Below are 15,487 nucleotides of genomic sequence, written 5' to 3'. Positions count from 1 at the left end.
GTAGAGGGGCAGAGAGCAGGCCCGCGCTGGCCCGGGGCAGGCTGGTGGGTGTCCCGTGAGCCCTGTGATGCGGAGATGGGAGTCGGGCGCTTGATGTGGCTGTCTGTATGGATGTGGACCCTGTGAGGGCCTGAGTGAATACGAACTGGAAAAGATTCCAGTGAGAACATATCAGGGGACAGTACACTTGATTTATGTGGAAGATCATAAAATACACAGGAAAGGGATAAGCCAAAGGGTGTTTTTTCCTCAGAAAGCATCATTTGTTGAATTTACTTGATCAAGAATATGAGGATTTATATAAGAGCTGTTGTCCTGGAAACCCAGGCCTGGCCCAGAGTCACAGCAACCAGTCAGCTGCCCTCATGTGCCAGAAGGAGGTGAGAACCCAGGTGAGAACAGCCATGATCCACCCTCTGAGCAGGCAGTTCATGCCTGCTGCTCACTTGACTCACTTAATAAACTCCCTTTTTCCTTAAAAAAAAAAAAAAAAAAAAAACTGAAAAACTAGAGCGTGGTTTGCAAATGTCAAAATATCCACCTGGGCTGCCAAATTCTGATAAGTAGATCCTGCTGCAGGGTAAACCAGGGCCTAAGGCTGACTTCCCCCAGAGACATCCCAAAGATGAGAGGCCAAATGGAACCTTCAGAGGTGTAAGGGACAAGACTGGAATTCAGGGCCCACCAAGAACTAGAGGCCCAAGTAAGCCCCTCTGGCTTGGCTTAGGACTCTGACAAGCTAACCCGTCAGGACACTGGTGACTAAGAAGCCAACTACTCAGGCGCTGAAGTTCCCGTATAAATCCCGCCACCTCTGTTGTATTAAGGTGCTTTGAGATTGCTAGAGCCACCAACCCAGCCGTCCGTCAAGCAGACAGGCCTCCTCTAGAAGAAATTACCAACCACATCCTCACATAATTCCTGGATTTTTAATTTTTTTAATTTATTTGCAAGGAGAGAGAGTGCATAGGTGTGCCACACACAGACACGTGTCACTTTGTGCATTTAGCTTTATGTGGGTACTGGGGAAATGAACCCAGGCCATCAGGCTTTACAAGCAAGCACCTTAACCTCTGAGCCATCTCTCCAGCCCCTACATTTTTGCAGTGTATACATTTAAGGTAACTATATAAGGAGACACGACCACAAATGTGAAATACTCATAATTCAACAAATCATCTATGAACTTACAAATAATTTTGATATAATCATGATGTTGAAAGCCCATCTTCAGTTTCACGTGGAATTGGACATTATTTTTGAGACTCAAGTATAAATTCTATAAATGAACATTACAGTAGCTGAAATTAAGAATTCACTAGTAAGTCTAAAAGTAAATCAAATAAAACTAAAGAGGTTTAATGAACTTTTTAAAAATTTTTATTAGCATTTTCCATGATTTTTGATGAACTTTTTAAAATTCAGAAGAAAATATCCATTCTGCTGCTTAGAAAGAAAATGGAAAATACTAAAGAGCAGGGGAGAAGAAAGGTGTGTGATCACATGGAACGTTACATGACTGAAGGTCTACAAGAGGGAAGGACAAAGGCAAAACCAAAATTCAAACAGACAATGGTTTTCCGAAAGAATTTTCCAAAATAGAATAAGGCACAGATTATAGAATGTCTTAATTCTGTATGCCAAGGATGGATAAACAAGAAAATACTTATGACACATTATAGAAAAATGAAAAAAATAAAATCTAAATCTTAAAAGCAGCCGTGGTCAAAAGACACGTCTTCAAAACAGCAACACTGAGACTACAGAGAACTTTCCACTGAAACGGGAAGTGTCACAAACAGCTATTTGCTCTATCTGGACAGAAATCACAGCTGGGCAAAGATGGGGTATTCCCTTAATGTTGACAGCCAGAGGCTCAAAGGCTGAGCCTCCAAACCCAGACGCTATAGCTCTGAGAGTCAGAGGTTAATGGCTGCAAGCTGTCAAAGCCACAGTTCTAGGTGTTGAACACAGAGGCCCATTGTCCGTGGCTTAGAGACTGACACCCAGCAGCCGGAGTAACAGTTCTTAAAGGTTTCAGAGCCCTGCATTCTTAATCCCTTGGCACTCTCTGGAACTCTTACAGTGGACCGGAGCTTGCAGCCCTTTTAGGCTCAGCTCCCACCGTTGGCTCTTCACAGTTTCTCGTAGGCTCTGCTGCCCCAAGGCCTCTCATCGTATCAATACGCCCCTGTCCTTAGCTTCATGCTCTCTACCTGCAGTCGCTCTCGGGGTAGCTGCCTCATACTGTCAGCTCCAGGCAGTGGCCCTTGGCCCCTGAAGTCTCCTCAGTGGTGCTACTCTGAGCTTCTCTAGGACCCTGCGCTCCTGGTGACTTGACTGTCCCACACTGCTGCTGCTGCTGCTGCTGTTGCAAGGCTGAGAACCTCAGGGTTTTATGTACTCTTGAGGAGACTCAGCCAACTCCCCCGGCGATAAAGACCACAGCAGGCAAAAGACTACTGAGAAGAAGCCTTTATTGGAGTGGAATGTGGAAACACTAGGGGAGGGAGCTCAGTGCACAGACAAGAAGCCCTCCAAACTAATGTCACAAGACTGAAAAACAGCTTGCTAAGCCAGGAAGGGGCATGGCATGTTAGTACTGAGATTGTAATTCTGCCAATCACAGCAGAGCATCTGATTTCACCAATCATGTGCGTCATGTAGGATCAATTACAAACCTCACCTAGGCACATCCTCTTCCATCAATCACAGTGTTTTGCTCAGTTGCTGGACACGGTGCTCTTCCTCCTCGCTGACCTTATTGAAGACTACTGCCACCCGGTCTCGAAGCAGCTGTGAGTACAAGCATCTGGAGCTGTGCAGACAGGGGCGTCAGGAGGTCACTGAGCTTTGTCAGTGATGAACTGATGTTTTCCACGGCTGGTCCAGGCTACAGCGGTTGTGACTGGAGCAAGGCCTCTTGAAGCAGAAGTTTGTGGCTTCCACAGCCCACAAGGCTGCAGTTTTCCTTGTGGTGGGCGTGTAGGTACTGGCAAAGCATCTTCCAGTACGACTCAAGTGTTCATGGGAATCCACCCGGCTGATGGTGGAGAGAGAGGGTGTTTGGGTGGCAGACACCCTACAAAGGCAGCCAGGCACAAAGGAAGGGTTTGATGGCTGTCAGTAAAAGAGTCAAATCCCAAATCCCTATTTGAAGGAAATTAATCATTAAAGGGTGCTAACAGTAATGCATTATTAGCACCTTTAACAAGATTTAACAGTACTGAGCTCCTAGCTGAATGCCCTTAGGAGAGTTTGGTTACTCATCTGTCTCGGAAGCATAGGAAGCACTATGAAACATCTGCTGAACCCTACTTCTCATTCCCTTCCCCATCTCTAAACCACTTATGAGAACTAGCATTCCAGAGAAACTCATGACCCATGGGGTCAGGCACCAGGGGAGAATTATCCCCCTCTCTGTCTGGTGGTTTCATTCAGGTGTCCCCCATATACTTAGGAGTGTTGAATGGTAGGTCCCCAGCTGATGGCAATTTAGGAATTAAACTCTCCTGGAAGCAGTGTATTGTTGGGGGCAGGCTTATGGGAGTTACAGCCAGTTTCCTATGCCAGTATTTGGCATACTTTACTGTTGCTATTGTCCACCTGATGTTGGCAAAAAGGTCCTGTCCACCCTCTGATCATGCCATCATTTTCCTTGCCATCATGGAGCTTCCCTTCGCGTCTAAGTCAAGCTAAACCTTTTTTTTTCCCACAAGCTACTTTTGGTTGGGTATTTTCTGCCAGTAATGCAAACCTAACTGCAACACTGTCCTTCTGATGGACAAAGGAGACACATTCTATGCAGCTCCTCAGAGGGTCTGGCAGGATCCAGCCACAATCACTCACTGAGCTCATCAACTTGATGTTACACTTTTATGCCAATTTCTCCATCTCATCCTCCCATTTCCTCACTCTGGTCTCTGGGATCATGTCTCTATGCGAGCCACTGTATCAAGAGTTGTTTTCAGGAAACCCAGGCTAAGACAGCAGGCACCATGAGTGGCCCTAGAAAGCAGAGCATCATGATTGGACTCTGGGATACTCACTGATAAGATGACAAAAAGAGAGAGAGAGAGATCATTTTGGGCCAGGGGAAGGATCAATGGATAAAGTACTTGATACACAAACATGAATACCTAAAGTCAAAAAACATAAAAAGACCAATTTTGGCCTGCCATACACACACACACACACACACACACACACACACACACACACATTTAAAAAATAGCGTTATGTATGGTAAGTGCATGAGGAAAATGAAACATTGCTTATCAGCTATTTACTTCTCTGAGTTTATATTACACATCATCTTTTTAATGTTAAGAAAAAATTATCAATAAATGAAAAATTCCAAAAGAACTAAAAACAGCTGGGCGTGGTAGCACACACCTTTAATCCCAGCACTTGGGAGGCAGAGATAGGAGGATCACTGTGAGTTTGAGGCCACCTTGAGACCACAGTGAACTCCAGGTCAGCCTGGGCTAGAGTGAGACTCAACCTTGAAACCCCCTCAAAACAAAAAAAAAAAAAAAAAAACTATTAACAGAAACTTCAACCCAACATTCCACCTGAATGAAATAAAAGTATAAACAATTGCAGATGGGATGAAATCAGGAATTCAAAACCTGAAGTAGAAATTAACTGTAATTTAAAAAGAGGGAAACTATATATATATATATATATACACACACACACTATATATGTGTGTGTATGTGTGTGTGTGTGTGTGTGTGTGTGTGTGTGTGTATATATATATATATGTATGTATGCATATGTATATGTATATGTATATGTAAGTAGACTAAAGAAGGCAGTGAAGATCCTGGGTGCATTGATTCCAAGGGGTACAAGTGGAAATGACATAGGCTGCTTCTGACCATTGTAGGGCCAGTGAGGGAGTTTTTTCTTGTTTAAAGACTGAAATTATTCAGAATTTACTCTTCAGAGCAACTAGACTTGCATGTACCACCTCACCAAAACAGCTTCTACTAAGGACTATGTCAGGGTCATGGTTTTCATTTGTGCATGCTACTACCTTAGTTCTAATGTTATTTTTTTCTTCTATGCTCAATCAATATAAAAGCCACATCACTTGTATAATCATTTTGCAATGTTTGTAATGTTTCATTCTCACTGCTTTTATTTTAGACTTTTTACTTATTTTTGTTTTAGAGAGAGAATTGTCATGCCAGGGCCTCAGCCACTACAATTAAACTACAGGTGCTGTGCCACCTAGTGGGCATGTGTCCTTACACTTGCCTCATCTTTGTGCATCTGGCCTATGTGGGATCTGGAGAGTCGAACATAGGTACTTAGGCTTCTCTGGCAATCACTTTAACTGCTAATCCATCTCTCCCATTATTTTAAACTATTTTTAAATTTTATTTTATTGTGTGGTGTGTGTGTGAGTATACATGTTCATGTACGAATGTGTGCCATGCACATGCTATGGTGTGCATGTGGAGGTCAAAAAACAAATTTCAGATCAGCTCTCACCTCCCACTGCATTTGAGGCAGAGCCTCTCCTTATTCACTGCACCACCAAGAAGATCTCCTTTCTCCCTCTTTCTTCTCACCATAGGTGCACTGAGATGACGGAAACCTGTCATAGCTTCTGCCTTTTTCTGTGGGGCCTGGGAGTCCAAACGCAGGCGCTCAGAGTCAGGGAGCAAGCACTCTACCCACCAAGCCATCTCCTCAGCCCACTGCTTCCATTGCAATAGGAAGTTAAAGTTCAAGTTGACTAAGCATAAGTAATTTCTAAAGAAAAAAAAAAAGACGGTGCATAGAATTAAGAGAAGACAGGAAAATGATATTGAAATTAAACTGGTATAATCAGCAAGAAAATTACAGATATATATACAGGTAAGTGTAATGGGAGGTGCTGGTGACCAAAATAATGAAGTTGCATATGAAACTATATGAAAACTGAAAGAAATCATTCCTGAAATAAGAGATTTGAGTCTTGAATGCTGAGAGGACCCACCGTGCAGCAAAATTGCTTCAAAACAGTCTCTGAAACTCTGCACAGTCATCCAAGTAAAACTACCCAAATTACACTTAAAAAGAAATCCTCTGGTATTTCAGGCAGGAGACCAAGCATATATAAAGAAAGTAAAATCAGATTGGCATAATATTTCTCATGAGCAACTTACAAAGCAAGACAGTAGTGAAACAATCTTGTGAAAAAAAAAAATTCAACTCTATGCCAAGGATTTCTTATCCAACTCAACAATTCTTCAGATATGAAAGGCATAGGAAAACAATTTTTATTGAAGTGACATCTACATTACATAAAATTAGCAAAGTGAACAGTTAGGTTAGCTTTAAATTTATTCACAATGTTACATGACCACCTCATTCTAGTTCCAAAATGATCCTCCAAAATAAAGCCCCATACACATTAGGCAGTGCTCCCGACTACCTACTGTGCCCAGCTTTGGACCAGCCTGTTTTTTGTGCCTGTGGATTTACCTGCTCTGCGTATCTCACATAAATGTAATAATACAGCATTATTACCTTATGTCCGTGGCTTCTTTTACTCAGCTGTGCTTTCAGGGTTTATCCATGTTGTAGCATTTATCAGTCATTCATTCTTATGATTAAATAATATTCCACTGTGTGGATACATTACAGTATTACAGTGTTTTATCCACTCATCAGTTATGAATATCTGGATTGTTTCTACATTTTGGATACTGTGAATAGTGCTACTATCAATGTTTGAGCAGAAAGGTTCATTCTTTGTTTGGTTGGTTGATTGATTTGATTTGATTTGATTTGAAGCAAGGTTTCACTGTAGCCTAAGCTGACCCAGAACTCACTCTGTAGCCCAGGCTGGCATCAAACACATGGCAATCCTCCTACCTCAGCCACCCAAGTGCTGGGATGAAAGACATGGATGATCACACCTAATTGAGTAAAAGGATTTGTATGAGTACTTATTTTCAATTCTTTTGGATATATATCTAAAAGTAGAATTGTTGGTCATGTGGCACTTGTATGGATAATTTAATCTATTTCCAACAACAGTTAAATCATTTTACATTACTGCCAGCACTATATGAGAGTTCCAATTTCTCTATATCCTCATGGCAAGATTGGGAAGTAATGTCTCATATAATTTTAGTTAGAGGAAATTGAAAAAGAAATGGGAACACGGAGTATATTTGTTGCTCTTTCCATAGACTATAAAGGGTTCAGAGGCATCTCAACACTGGCTGCACAAAACAAGGGCCTTAGTTCAATCCCTAGCACCTAATTAAAAGCCTGCTGACTAGCTGCCATAGTGCAAGGAAGTGCTATGCAGACTTCTGGAGAAGAAAAGTCATCAAGAGTCTTAGCCAACAGTCAATCCTGCAAGCTGCACAACAAACCAACCAGATGTGCCCACTGATGCAATAGTGGCATGACTATTATGGGGGTAACAACTACTGATTGGATTTAAGCCCCCTTCACAAGAGGGAATTCATGCCTGGTACTGAAAATCTAGTCAATAGCCCATGGCTAAGAAGTTCATAGGCCCTAGAAAGGAAGCTATTACTGTTGTATGGCTAAGTAGATACGCTGTGCCCATCAAATTGCCCTCTAAATACTTGTGTTTGTGCCCATAGATGAGTGCTTCTCTCACCTTTGGTCAGGGAAACTTCTTTGTTACACTTAGCAGTGGTAACTGGAGAGACTCAAAACTCGTGCAAGTGCTAAGAATAAGTGAATGTTGAGTGCTTGATGCTAAATGAACCACCTCTGTCACCCCATCCAAGGCTCAAGGAGCATTAAAGAAGAGAGGGTGAAATGAGTGTAAGAGCCAGAGAACGAGAGGAGTGCTTTGAAACCAGGTTTTCCAGACACAGGGTGCTCATTGCATTCGTGACCCCACAGCAGCTGCCAGTACCTGCACAGTATCAGGCCCATCAACATTCTGTGACAAATAGTGGAGAAGAGAAAAAGGAAGAAGGATGGGAAGGAGGACAAGAGGAGGTAATGGGAGGAATTATGATCAAAATATATTACATATAGGTATGAAAACTGTCATTGTTTTTAAAAGCCACGCCCAACTGAGTGGGGCAGAGACAGAAGGATTGCTACTCTCTAGTCAGCCAGTCTAGCAGAAAAACAGAGAGCTCCAGCTTCACTGAGAGGCCCTGTGTCAGCTAAATAAGGTGGAGGAGTGACAGGGAGGGCAGAGGGCAAGTGCATCTGCTTACACACATGCATGTACTGCATGCACACACACCGGAAACCACTTACGCAAATGCCACATGTCAGAATCTTGAGAAAATAAAGACTGAAAGAAAATACCTGCACTAAATATAAGCATACAACTGTATGGGCTGGAGAAATGGCTTAGTGAGAAGCCTAAGGACCCTGGTTCGAGGCTCAATTCCCCAGTACCCACATGTGGTAGTTTGATTCAGGTATCCCTCATAAACTTATGTGTTCTGAAGCTAGGTTCCTAGCTGATGGATATTTGGAAATTAAAGCCTCCTGGAGGCAGTGTATTGTTGGGGGCGGGCTTATGGGTGTTATAGCCAGTTCCCCCATGACAGTGTTTGGCACACTCTCTTGTTGCTATGATCCACCTTATGTGGGCCAGGGCGTGATGTCCACCCCCTGCTCATGCCATCGTTTTCCCTGCCATCATGGAGCTTCCCCTCAAGCCTGTAAGCCAAAATAAACCTCTTTTTTTCCACAAGCTGCTCTTGGTTGGGTGATTTCTACCAGCACTGTGAACCTGACTGCAACAACAAGGTGGCGCACGCATCTGGAGTTCGTTTTCAGTGGCTGGAGGCCCTGATTCATCCATTCTCTCTCTCTGCCTCTTTCTCTCTCTGTCTGTCTGTCACTCTCAAATAAATAAATGCGAACAAAAAACCTTACAGAAAAAGAATAAAACTGAAAATGTGACACAAAATTAAGTAAACATTTGAAAGTCAGGAAAGGATTAAAAAGTTAATCTAGTGTAAGTAAAAGGAACATAAAAGTAGAAATAATTAGGGCTGGAGAGATGGCTTAGTGGTTAAGCGCTTGCCTGTGAAGCCTAAGGACCCCGGTTCGAGGCTCGGTTCCCCAGGTCCCACGTTAGCCAGATGCACAAGGGGGCGCACGCGTCTGGAGTTCGTTTGCAGTGGCTGGAAGCCCTGGCGCGCCCATTCTCTCTCTCTCCCTCTATCTGTCTTTCTCTCTGTGTCTGTCTCTCTCAAATAAATTAAAAAAAAAAATTAAAAAAAAAAGAATCGAAAAAGTAGAAATAATTAAAAACCAAATAGAACTAATGACATACTTCTCTAGTTTTATATAGATGTAAGCATTATAAAAAGAAGACATAAATAAAAATTAAAACATGATAATGGGAGAGTAGCCATTGAATCAGAGAATATTCTGAGACATATTGTGTCTAAACTGTACAGTTTAATGCAAATGACTTTTAAAAATCTAAGTAAGGGCCAGGGGTAGTGGTGCACATCTTTAATCCCAGCACTTGGGAGGCAGAGTAGGAGGATAGCCATGAGTTCAAGGCCACCCTGAGACTACATTGTGAATTCCAGGTCAGCCTGGGCTAAAGTGAGACCCTACTTCAAAAAAAAAAAAAAGGGATGGAGAGATGACTTAGTGGTTAAGGCATTAGCCTGCAAAGCCTAACGACTCATGTTTAACTCTCTAGGACCAACATAAGCCAGATACACAGTGACACAAGTACACAATGTCACACATGTATACAAGGGGACACAAGCATCTGGAGTTTGATCGCAATGGCTGGAGGCCCTGGTGTGCCAATTCTCCCCCTCCTCCCTTCTCTCTCTCATAAAAGAAAAGGCCAATTTGTTGGGCTTGCCTCAAAAAAAAAAAAAAAAGTCTAGGTGAAATGGATAATTTTCAATAAAATACAGCTTACCAAAATTATGCCAGTAGAGATTATAAATTTAAAAGTTCAATTTCCATCAAACTAATTTTTAAATAAATCATTCAAGCTAAACTTTTTTCAAGGCTGGGTTTCACTGTAGTTCAGGCTGACCTGGAACTCACTGTGTTGTCTCAGAGTGACCTTGAACTCACAGTAATCCCCTACCTCTGCCTCCCAAGTGCTGGAATTAAAGGCATGTGCCACCACGCCAGGCCTCAAATTAATTTTTAAATAAAAGGCACCTGGATCAGAGTTTCATAGGAAAATTCTAAAAATTCTTCAAGGAGTAAATAATTTTAATGAGATGCAAACTGATGGTAAAAGGAAAAATTTTATGATATCTTGGTGAAATAAATTATTGATTTGTAAACCCAGTGCACACAGTACACACAAGATCTCCTTAGTGTATAACTTCACCTAAGAATAGTGAAGCAAAAATTCTAAGTAAAATAGGAGCAAACAGAATTAAGCACATTAAAAATATAATACATGTGGCTAGAGAGATGGCTTAGCGGTTAAGCGCTTGCCTGTGAAGCCTAAGGACTCCAGTTCAAGGCTCAATTTCCCAGGACCCATGTTAGTTAGATGCACAAGGGGGTGCACATGTCTGGAGTTTGTTTGCAGTGGCTGGAGGCCCTGGCGCAACCATTCTCTCTATCTCTCTCTCTCTCTCTCACTGTCACTCGCAAATAAATAAACAAAAATAAAATTAAAAAATATATAATACATGGGACTGGAAAAATGGCTCAGCAGTTAAGGGATTTGCCTGCAGAGCCTAATGCAGGGCCTAACAACCCAAATTTGATTCCTCAGTACCCACATAAAGCCAGATACACAAAGTGGCACATGCATCTGGAATCCATTTGCAATGGCTAGAGGTCCTGGAGCTCTCACTTGGGCTCTCTCTCCTTCTTTCTCTGTTTCATTCACCTTTTCTGTCTCTTTCTCTCTCTCTCTCTGCTTGAAAATAAATAAATAAAAATGTGTATGTGTGTTATGAATGTATAACATGAGGCTGAGAAGATGACTAAGGGGATAAAACGCTGGCTGTGGAAGCTTAGTCAACTCCACAGACCCCATGCAAAAGTCATGAAGTCATGTGGGCTGTTGTAGTCCTAGCACTGTACAGCAAGCTGGGAGGCAGACGGAATTCCCCAGTAGTCTTCAGACCAGCACAGCTGTGAATTACAATAAGAACAAGAGATCCTGGCTCAGACCTGAAAGTTGTCCTCTGACCCCCACATGCCCTCCGTGGCATGTGTGCACCTGTACTCATACATGTGAGCACACATACACATACATCATTCACATACCTGCTGTGTGACGTATACATGTAGCTCAGGAGGTAGAGTCTCTAGAGAGTAGAAGATCAGGGATGGAGAGTTCCAGCTAAGGAGCTTTGTCAAGGCTGTCGTTCAGCAATGTCAGCACTGGGATGAGATCATTTTTGAAAACTTATTTTATTAGAGAGAGAATGAGAGCACGACAGAGAAAGAGCAAGACAGAGAGCATTGGCACACCAGGGTATCTAGACACTGCATTCGAACTCCAGACACATGCGCCACCTTGTACATGTGCATGACCTTGTGCACATGCGTCACCTTGTGCATCTGGCTTATGTGGGTTCTGGGAGAGTAGAACCTGGGTCCTTAAGCTTCACAGGCAAGTGCCTTAACCACTAAGCCATCTCTCCAGCCAGAGATGAGACCTTTTTATGGTAGGGCCACTTTGGAGTCTACTCCTATAATAACCCCTCACTGGTTGGTCAGAGTGAACTCAGACAGAATCAGAGTTTTGTCTGCCATGGGAGCCCTGCCTGAGGGAGTAAGTGCTTGTCCACTTCTCCCTAGAAAAGAGTTGGTGCAACAATACCAAAAAGTGAAAGATAAATGAAAAGTAACAAATATATAAGACATCATGTGTATTTCAGCAATGCAAACAGTGTAACTCAGAAGTCTAGAAAGAAACCCAAATACATGCCAAAAGTTGGCACATCAGAGATTGCATAAAAAATTCGTGGAGAGAAATAAATTACTCAATAATGATGTTGGGGCCACTGAGAAAGCATCCAGAAAAAATAATTGCATCCTTCCCTGAAAATTTTAATCAAAATAAATTTTATAAAAATTCACATGTCAAAAATGAAAACTCTGAAAGAAAAAATTGAATTATTTACAGTACTGAGTATGATACAAAATACAGGAGGTAGAAAGAAAATAATAAAATTTCCCAGGTATGGTAGTTCATACCTTTAATCCCAGCACTCAGAAGGCAAAGGTAGGAGGATCTCCATGAGTTCAAGGCCACCCTGATACTATATAGTGAATTCCAGGTCAGCCTGGGTTAGAGTGAGATTCTACCTAAAAAAAAAAAAAAAGCTAGAAACAAAATTAGTTTCTTGGAAGTAAGTCAGAGCTGGGGAGATGGCTTAGCAATTAAGGCACTTGCCTGCAAAGCCTGAGGACCAAGGCTCATTTGCCCAAAACCCACACAAGCCAGTATTGATGGGGGTGGGCTTATGGGCGTTATAGCCAGTTTCCCCTTGCCATTGTTTGGCACACTCCCCTGTTGCTATTGTCCACCTTGTGTGGGCCAGGGGTGATGTCCACCCTCTGCTCATGTTGTTGTCATTGCTCTGGAGTTTGTTTGCAGTAGCTAGAGGCTCTGGTGCGCCCATTAATAAAACTTTTTTAAAAAGAAAGTAAAATTTTAAAAAATCAGTTTCTTGGGTTGGAGAGATGTCTTAGCAGTTAAAGGCACTTGCTTGCAAAGCCTGATGGTCTGGGTTCAGTTCTCCAGTACCACTGTAAAGCCAGATGCACAAGGTGGCGCATGTGCTTGGAGTTCATTTGCAGAGCAGGAGGCCCTGGTTTGCCCATGCTCAGTCTCTCTCCCTCCTCAAATAAATAAATAAAATAATTTTAAAAGAGAGTTTTTTAAAAAATGAGATTCTTCATGGAAAAAAATTTGTTAATTTTCTTAACATATAAAGTGCTCCTAGAGAAAACAACAATTTAAAAATCCACCAGGCTGAGGAGGTGTCTTAGTTAACAGTGCTTGCCTCACAAGCATGAGGTTCTGAGACCAGCTGAGTTCAAGTCCCCAGCACCCACATAAATAGTTAGACATGGCCACCCATGCCTGTAACCCCAATCCTATAGGGAGCAGAGATCATAGAATCACGGGGGCTCGCTGGTCAGTCAGTATGACTGAAAATGGCAGCTCCAGTTTCAGTGAGAGACTCTGTCTCAACGAAACAACCAGAAGAGTGACAGAGGAAGACGTCCATCATTCTTCTCTAGTCTCCACTCACATGTACAGGACACATCCATCTGTGTGCATATGCACATGCACCCCACACTGCACACAAGCGCCCAGAAAAAGATGAAGAAAAACACCTTGATATCAGCGTTTTTCTTTTATGAGTGCAATTTCTTTTATGAGAGAGACAGAGAAAATTGATACACCAGAGCCTCCAGCCACTGCAACTGAACTCCAGAGGCATGTAACACCGTGTGTGCATGTGCGTGCAACCTTGAGCACTTGTGTCACTGTGTGCATCTGGCTTACATGGGACCTAGAGAATCGAACATGGGTCCTTAGGCTTTGCAGGCATGGACCTTAACCGCTAAGCCATCTATCCAGCCCTACATCAGTGTTTTAACAGAGCCCAGCCTGTGGTTTCTCAATGGACAGAGACAAATCCTCTGAGGCTTCACAATCTCTCTCTCTCTCGCTCGCTCTTGCTCTCACTCCTCTTCCAGTCTGATCATTATGTTTCCTCTAACACCTAAAAAGAACTGGGTAAGGGACTTTGGTAAGCCAGCTTTGGTAATAGCACTAACGGCAGATGGTATGCCTATGCGTGCCCTGCTTCTTGTCTCAGGAGCAACATCTCAAGCCAGTGCGGTGAAGGCTTCAGCTGTGATAGCATCGAGCACCCGGAGCATGCTGGGCTCTTGGCTTTCTTCTTGGGAACTGTTGGAAGCTGCGCAGACTGGAAGCCAGTGAGCATGCTGCACTCAGGGTCAGGTCCCAGGGCCTGGGCCACACAGCAACCCAGAGTGCCCTGGGAAGACCCACAAAGGGTGTGACTGTACCTGACTGCTACGGCCGTGTCTCTTCCTCAGCTTATACCTCGTGGGACAGGAAGGGTGTTCCCTGCGCCAGATATCAGAGGAACAGAAAACAACTGGGGCTTGACTGAATGACTGAGTAGGCTCAACTTGGTGTGAGCTGAGGGTGAATTTCTGCAGCTTCATCAAGGACGGCCCTAAAGGACACTGACGGAAGGGGTAGAGGCTGGGAGCAGATCTGTGAGCAAAATGTTTGGTCATTGATGTTGATGGAGGAAGAAATGGTGTGATGTGGTGGTGACTGGTCAGCTGGTCAGGGGCTTAGAAGAGACAGAGGAGGAAAAAGGCAAAGTTAAAAAAGATATGACCAGACATGGTAGTGGAACCCTATCATGCCAGCATTGGAGACCAAGACAGGAGGGCCTCTAGTTTGAGTCAGCCTGGGCTAGATACTGAGACTTGTCAAGAGGCAGAAAGAGAAAGAGAGAAAGTGAGACAGAGGAAAAGAATTGAATGTGTGCATATTTATCAGAAAAGTAGACATATAATCCAAAATGTCAGTAGCTGGCAACTTGAGACTATGAGTCATTTCTTTCTGTATTTTCTGATTCTAACATGAATGTTATTTGTTTTTATGGTGGTCAAAGTTTTTAATATTTTTATTTATATATTTGCAAGGAGAAATAGAGAGATGGAAAGAGAGAGAGAGAGAATGGGCACTCCAGTGCATCTTGCCACTGCAAATAAACTCCAGATGCATGTGCCACTTTGTGCATCTGGCTTTATGTGGCTACTGCGGAATTGAACCCAGGCCATCAGCCTTTGCAAGCAAGTGCCTTAACCACTCCAGTTCCTTTTTTAAAAAGCTTTTAAAACCAAACAAATAACTGACCATAACATCAAAAGGTAGGAGGGGAACAACCAGATGCACAAGGGGGCACATGCATGTACAGATCGTTTGAAGTGGCTGGAGGCCCTGGCATGCCTATTCTCTCTCTCTCTCTCTCTCTCTCTCTCTCTCTCTCTCTCTCTCTCTCTCTCTCTCTCTCTCTCTCACACACACACACACACACACACACACACACACACACACAAATAAAGAAAAATAAAATATTTTTAAAAATAAAAAAAATGTTCCGTCACCACCAGCCAACCATATGGTCCTAGCTGAAGTCCTTCCTTGTGGCCTCATTTCCACACCAATCAAGGTGGGAATTGTCACATTGCACCAAGCCACTTCTGGAACCCAGCTCCGGCCTTCTACAGTTTCAGGAGTACTTGTGCATCACCTAAGTCCCAAATTCAGATCCTTCTGTGTGGAGTGCAGATTATTCCCTGCAACAGATGATGGCCTGGCCCCAGCTTTAATGAGCTGAAAGTGGGTGAAGCTGGTGTTGACCAGAATAAACAAAATCCATTCATAAAAGAAATAGGCCCTGTTCAAAGAAATAAATCATTCTTCCTGCTAATACACTTCCTGCCACTGTTTCCCTCGAAGCTT

General features: G+C 43.0%; 1 protein-coding gene across 1 annotated transcript in view; it reads left to right on the top strand.

Annotated features, from left to right (window-relative positions):
• Nucleotides 1–5,611, top strand: part of Rpgrip1l (RPGRIP1 like) — a 126,957-nt gene extending 121,346 nt beyond the window's left edge. Inside the window, exon 27 of the transcript XR_006637750.1 lies at nucleotides 5,588–5,611. The gene's annotated coding sequence lies outside the window, so the exon portion shown is untranslated. The remainder of the gene's footprint in view (nucleotides 1–5,587) is intronic.
• The last annotated feature ends 9,876 nt before the right edge of the window (nucleotides 5,612–15,487 follow it).

The sequence above is a fragment of the Jaculus jaculus genome, chromosome 1, assembly GCF_020740685.1.
Source record: "Jaculus jaculus isolate mJacJac1 chromosome 1, mJacJac1.mat.Y.cur, whole genome shotgun sequence".
Lineage (NCBI taxonomy): Eukaryota > Metazoa > Chordata > Mammalia > Rodentia > Dipodidae > Jaculus > Jaculus jaculus.
This window is presented reverse-complemented; position numbering and strand designations above follow the sequence as displayed.